The following is a 7,444-nucleotide window of genomic DNA, read 5'->3' as shown; positions in this document are numbered from 1 at the left end:
TTTGTTTTTTTTGGAAAACGGGGCTCCCACGCTTTTATTTTTTTTTTTAGTTTTAAAAAATTTTGGGGGGAAAAATAATTTTTTAATCTCCCCCGGCTGTAAAAGATTTTAAAAACACCCGAAATTGGAAAAAATGGGGGGAAAAAGGGGAAAAAATTTTTGGAGGGCCAAATCCCCCAAAAAACCCCCTTTTTTTTTTTTTCCCCTAATTCCCCCTCTTCCCCCGCCCCCCCCCCCCCCCCAACTCCCCCTTCACCCCCTTTTTCTTGGCAACAAACCCCTCCTTCATCCCCTCACACCCGCAAAACCCATAACCCATAATCTTATTGGGGGGGGAGAGGTTTAGAACACAGAAATGAGATTTAGAATTGCGTATGCTCCACCCAGTATTCTAATACAACACTAGAGGGCTGATGGGAAGAGCTAAAGCTACACCAGGTCAAATGTTGACAAAAAAGAAGATGGAACAAAGGGTTAGCCACAAAATTGGTATTTTGGTTATTTATTTATTTATTTATTAATAAATATGTATAATTCAATTGGGTTTGTATTTGTTTAGAGAGAGAGAGAGAGAGATAGAGCTTTTTTTGTTGGTGAGGTTGGGGCCAAGCCCCAGAAATCAACTACTCAGGAAGGTTCAAAGAAACCAACACATTGTGAGCAATTCCTAGCAAATCATCAACAAGCCTTGAACTAATCCAAGGAGGAGCAGATTCAGGGATGCAAATACCTCCACTCAGCTAGACTTTTCCCTGTATGTATGGATGATAGAGTGAGCTTTTTATTTCATTTTAGTATTTATTTATTTTTAACGTACAAAATGATCAATTTGCCCTCATATTTAACAAAAATGTTGACAGAATATAACAGTAGGACCAATGGACCGAATAATATAGAGTTGATAGACCATTGGAACGAATAATTTAATTGAGGGACCAAAATGTAAATCAAGTATAAGTTTGAGGACCATTTGAGTAATTGAGTTTAATGATAATTTAAGATGAAATTTAAGTGTTATAATGTAGGATAGATATTTATTGAGTTAAAAATCTGGGGATTCGGGGCGGGTTTGGGAGGATGTATTCCCCAAATGGTGATGTATATTAATGAATGACAGAGTATTAAAACTATTTTTAGAAGCAGTAAGAGCATCCACAATGGGCTCCTTAAACCACCTCATTAGACAAATTTTAGGGAGGAATTGGAAAAATACAACTCTAACCATGCTCCCTATCCACCTCCTAAAATAGGGAGACCTCTAGGAGCTAGGGATGGCAATGGGTCGGGTAGGGGCCAGGTATGACAATACCATCCCCATCCCCGTTCTCCATCCCCGCCCCCGAATCCATCCCCGTTTATTAGGTTTCGGGGAATTCCCGTTCCCGTCCCCGTCGGGGGACTATCCCCCATACCCGCCCCGAATCTCCTATTTTTTTGCATAAAAAAAATATTTATCATACATTTTAACATTAAGTTTCATATTAAATTATCATTCAATGCATCCAAATTAACTATAAAGTTCAACTCAACTATTCAAAATCACATCAGTATGAAATTCCATAGAAAATTAGGAGAGGGAAGTTAACTTAGGGTTAAACATAAATATTATAATTATATATATATTTATTTATTTAAATATAAACATATATATTTTCAGGTCGAGTTCAGGGATGAGGACGCTAATACAATCCCCTCCCCATACCCGTCGGGGATTTTTCAAGTTTGGGGATCCCCGTACCCGATATCCATTTAGCCTCGAAATCTCCTCCCGTTAGGGTCGGGGACCCGACGGGAACCCGCCTCTATAGGGATTTTTGCCATCCCTACTAGGAGCTCCTAAATTTGAGGAGAGAGAAAGGACTCCTAGTGGCTCCCTATAATTTAATGCTGCTTTATTTAATGAGTATTTCAAACATTTAATTAATGCTAATTATTTTTTTATACTTTTTTAAATATAGATTGACCAATTAAAAGAGAGTTATAGCATTTATGACTCCCTAAACTAGAGAGCATAATTGGAGTTTAAATTTTATAGAGAGCTCCTAAAATAACTTTTATATGCTTTAAGCTAAAATTTAACTAAAAAATGGAGAGCATGATTGTGGATGCTCTAAATATGGTAGTGTGTTAAATAATTAAACAAAATTCATTGTAGTTTGTTAGTTGAGTCTCTAAGAACATCTACAGTGGGCTCCCTAAACCACCTCCTTAGACAAATGTTAGGGAGGAATTGGAAAAATATATCTCCAATCATGTTCCCTATCTACCTCCTAAAATAGGGAGACTTCTAGAAGCTCTTAAATTTGAGGAGAGAGAAAGGACTCCTAGTGGCCCCCTATAATTTAATGTTATTTTTTTTATAATGAGTTTTTTAAACCTTTAATTAATGCTAACTATTATATATATATATATATATATATATATATTAGAGATGGATCAATTAAAAAGGAGTTATAATATTTATGACTCTTTAAATTAGAGAGTATGATTGAAGTTAAAATTTTATAGAAAACTCCTAAAATGTAGATGCACTAATCCTCTATTGGGAAATGCCAGGACATGTTGGTTACAAAAAAATGTATGGGCTACAGCCTATACAACCCATAGTGTCAATTCGTCCCTGGAGCAGATGGGGGGGTGGGGGGGTTGGTGTGCGATGGAGAATGTGGTGATTTTTTTTTTTCTTTTATAAGTTTTTCTTTTAATGGTTTTATAATTTTTAGATTTTTTTAAAAATATATTTTTATTATTTAATCCACATGGCAGCCTTATCATTGGATATGTGAAGCCCATATGTGTGTCACATCATTAATTTAAAAGATTTTTGGATGGAACTTGACGATAGGGATAACTTGTGAGCACGTATATGTTAACCTTAAAGACCACCAATGACACAAAATAATAAAAAGGATGCAGCATGATAGGCTTGTGAACCTCAGGAACATTTTGTGAAAAAATAAAAAAAAAAACTTATTAAAATCTCCATCGAAAGACAAAATTTCAATTTGGAAACGATTAGTCCTGAAATTCTAAAATTCGTAATTTCTGAATTAATAAACTCAAATCCAAAAATTCCCATTAATTCTAAAGCCATCAAATAAAAGCCAGATGATACAAAAGGACTCCACTCCAAAACCAAACTTGTACAAAACCATCCAATCAAATGAATTACGTCGATTTGACCCACCTAGGATATATAGGTAATCTAGCATCCCACTTGATGGTTGAACGTGAATTTTCTTTCTTGTGTGTCCTCTTACTAATTTTTTGCAGCATTTGTTTCTTTAATTTTCTTCACTTTGATCAAGGACGGTACTGTTCACAGGCTTAAGTGGGCTGTAGCCCAGTGCAAAATCTATAGAAAACTAAAGGGGGTCCAAATTTTATAATCTATTTCTACTCCCCAAAAATTTTAGCCAACCCCCCTTGCCTTTGTTGAATATTTTTTTTGCCAAACACTGTAACTTGCCTTTGTTTAATATTAGTCCAATTTTTTTGGGTTGACTCTAATATAATAAACTAATAAAAAAATACATATTGTTATTTAATGATATATCTTCACCCCTCTTGCATTCTCTTTGCCTACTTACCCTTTTTTTTTTTGGTCGAATTGTACCAATTAACCTTAAATCATATGCTTTGGTTTTTTTTTTTGGCCTAACAAAACCGCCCTCTGTTTTCTTTTCTCTCAACCACGAAAAGTATCTCATATCTCTTTGAACTTTGATCAAGAGGCAATAAAGAATCATAGGTGTTTTTACTTTATTTCCTCTCAAGGTAAACTTGATTGTAGTTTTCAATTTATTTGCTTATGATGTGTATTTACTAAAGAATGCTATTCTAAATTTTTGGGTTTATATTATATGTATTTCTACTACATATATTGACAAATTAATGTGATGTGAAACTCCACCAAAGCTGCAATATGCTCAGGTTCAGGTACAATAAATCTTGATAGTAGGTACAATGAATATTATTGTTAAATATTGACTTTATGTTCCATGGCTGCAGTTGGATTGCATATATTTTGGATTGCATTTTCGTTGCTGAGGACTTAATGAAATCTTCACAACATATTGAGAAAGTTATTCATAAACAACCCAAAGAGCTAATTTTGAAGAACCGATTAAGGCTCAAGGCAACAATTGAGAGTGTTTGATGGCTTACATTTCAAGCATGTGCTCTTAAAGGTAATGATGGATCGATAGACTCAATGAAATATGGTAATTTTATTGAATTGATAAAATATACAGCTCAATGGAATGACAAAGTTGCTTAAATTGCTTTAGAGAATGCCCCCGGAAATGCTAAATATATCTCAGGGTTGATTCAAAAGAAAATTTTACATATTCTTGCAGACAAAGTTCGAACTAAATTTGTGAAGAAGTTGGAGAATCAAATTATTGTATTCTTGTTGATGAAGCAAAAGATGCATCTAATAGAGAGCAAATGACGATTTTTTAAAGATTTGTTGATAAAGATGGTTTTGTACGAGAACCTTTTTTTTTTAGATTGTAAGGGTTGAGGATACTAGTTCTTCAACACTTAAACAAGAGATATCTCAAGTTCTTATTAATTCTGATCTCCAAATTGATAAAATGCAAGGTCAAGGATATGATGGGGCTAGCAACATGTGAGGCGCATGGAATGGACTACAAGCATTGTTTCTTAGAGATTGCCCCTATGCATATTATGTGCATTGTTTTGCTCACATACTATAATTAGCATTAGTTGCAGCATCAAAAGATGTTGCTCCTATTTGGTTTTTCCTTTCAACATTGAATTTAATTATCAATCTCACTACTGCTTCTCCCAACCGCCAAGAGCCATGGCTAGTTACAGGCAACTTAAGCAACTGATATTGCACATATGTTGGATATTGGTGAACGTGAGACAGGTAGAGGGGCTAATAAGATTGGTACCTTGCATTGGCCAGGAGCTACTCGTTAGGGAGCATCATTACAGGGTTGATTTATACAATGATACAATAGATTATCAATTGGAAGAGTTAAAAAGTAGATTCAGTGAAGGAACAATGGAACTTCTTATTCTTAGTTCTGCTTTGGACCCTAGCAATGATTTTAAAGTATTTAAGATTGATGATATTTGAAAGCTTGCAGAGAAATTTTATCCTTCTGATTTCACTGTTAAGGACTTGCGTTTGTTGAGGTGTCAGCTAGAACTTTTTGAGTTTGAAGTACATCAACAAGATCTTGATATCTTTCAAAATATGTCTGCTCTTTATGAACTATGTCAAGTATTAAATAAAACAAACAGAGCAAATGCATATTATTTGATTGATATGTTGGTCCGTTTAGTGTTAATTCTTCCAGTTTCTACAGCAACTACATAACTAAACATTTAATAACTCTTTAGTTATAAAAACCATCATAGCACGAAGGAAATTGTCAAAACCATAATTAAAACATAATTAAATTACTTCCACTCAAAACCAAATGTTCAAAAAGTAAACACCGGAAACAATCAATTCTTAAAACATTTCATGCAAGCATCATTTCATAAAAACTATTTATAAAATAAATGTCCACTCACACATGGTCCAAAGTACACTCAACCCTCTGTGGTTTCGTCCGGAGCAATTCGTTGCGTCAAAGAACCAATTTGAGAGAATACCAGAATTAATTGAATCATCAAACCCAACACTGAACTTTAAATCAAAACCCTAGCGCTCGGGACTCACAGTGGGTACACGTCCTTTAAGAAAACCCCTAAGGCCATTTTAGTACTTAGAAAGAGATGAGACGGTCTCAAAAGACCCATGGTCAACTGTCCGGTCAAACTAGTCATTCTGGTCAACCGAGCCCGCTGGGCTCACAACATCCGATTTTCGATCTGAAAGTTCCTCTAAGTCCAACATAGTTTACTAAACATGTCCTGAGAGTTTGGTCTCGATCGAGCAATCGGATCGCTCTTGATCGCAAGATCATACGGTCATTGATTTTCTTAAACCTAAACTTATTGATTCGGAGTATCCAGGACTTCGATTCTCGATCCGCGACCTCCTACACGATCTTCAGGATACAGAAAACAACATACTTGGAATTGGAACCGATCCAAAGGTCCGAACATATCGAACCCATATATCGCCTAATAGGCGTAAATTCGTTTGACAGTCATACGATAACCAAATTTGAATCCGAGCGTACCGTCGCTCTCAGGACGACATGGGGATCAAATAAGAACACAATGGGCCACCACACTATGGCCCACACGCCTCACGTGGGTGGCTTGAGAAATTTCTGTCGCCAGAAATTTCTCAAATCACCCAACAGTACCTACACCTACATGATCAGGGCAACTAGGGGAGCAACTTATACAACTGGGCCGAACTCTAATTTGGCCGGGAAGTGGTTGGAAAACCATTTCAACAAGCGAAATTTTCTAGGTTTAAAATTGAACTTCCAAAACTCCAAATCGACCCAAACCAACTACCAAAAAATCAAGAACACACTGAGAGCATGAAAAAGCACACCTTACTCGCCGAAAACGAAGATGAAAAAATTGTGACTTTTCTCCTCGTTCTAGTCGCTTCACGTCTCAAAATCAGGTCTGGAAAATTAGTAGGTTGTGTAAAGGAGGTGCAGATGAGCGTTTTGCAAGTTGTGGCGTCAGATTTGGTGGTTGGACGGCGACGCACTGGCCGTTTGAAATTCCGGCTTCGAAATGAAGAGAGTGTCGGGGAGAGAGAGAGAGAGAGAGCTGATATGTTTTAAAACCCAACTTCAAAAAATTTACGATTGTGCCACTACACTTTTTTTGACCACAACTTCTTCGTTATAACTCTGATTTGAGCCCACTACGTATCTACGAACTCGTGAGAACAAACTACATTGCCATTCAAATCCCCAAAATCCTTTCGGATTAAAAAATGATCAAAAAGACCCTACTTCCAGGGGCAAAATTGTAATTTCACAAAAAGAGATGAAATTGAATTAAATAATTAAAAATTAGGTCGAGGATGTTACACGAACTACATTGATTTGACCCACCTAGGATACATAGGCAATCTAGCACCCCGCTATATATAACCGCAACAAAATTTGACTCACTGGATCCAATGAATGAACTGCAACAGAAACATCATATGTGGTTTATCCTAACCAAATTCGCTCAAAACGTTGCAAATTTCATACCAACAAATTTCTTGGATGTTGTCTTATATGTGGATGAACGTTGTTTAAACTAAATTCACAACATTTGAGAACTCATTTGACAATGGACACAGTGAAAAGTACCACACTCTTGTTCTTTTAGCAACCTCTTATTTACGTAATAATCTTATTCTTCAATAGCAAACATCAACAACAACTCAACAGGGGTCTAGACCCTTTACCCACGTAAATCACACCCAAAGTGTGAACATATCATAGCAATTAGGCACGAACCTTAGTGCATTCTTACCTGGGCTACAGCCCGGGGGCCT

The sequence above is a fragment of the Prunus persica genome, chromosome G6 (genome assembly GCF_000346465.2).
Source record: "Prunus persica cultivar Lovell chromosome G6, Prunus_persica_NCBIv2, whole genome shotgun sequence".
Classification (NCBI taxonomy): Eukaryota; Viridiplantae; Streptophyta; class Magnoliopsida; order Rosales; family Rosaceae; genus Prunus; species Prunus persica.
The sequence above is the reverse complement of the archived record's forward strand: the minus strand, read 5'-3'. Positions refer to the sequence as shown.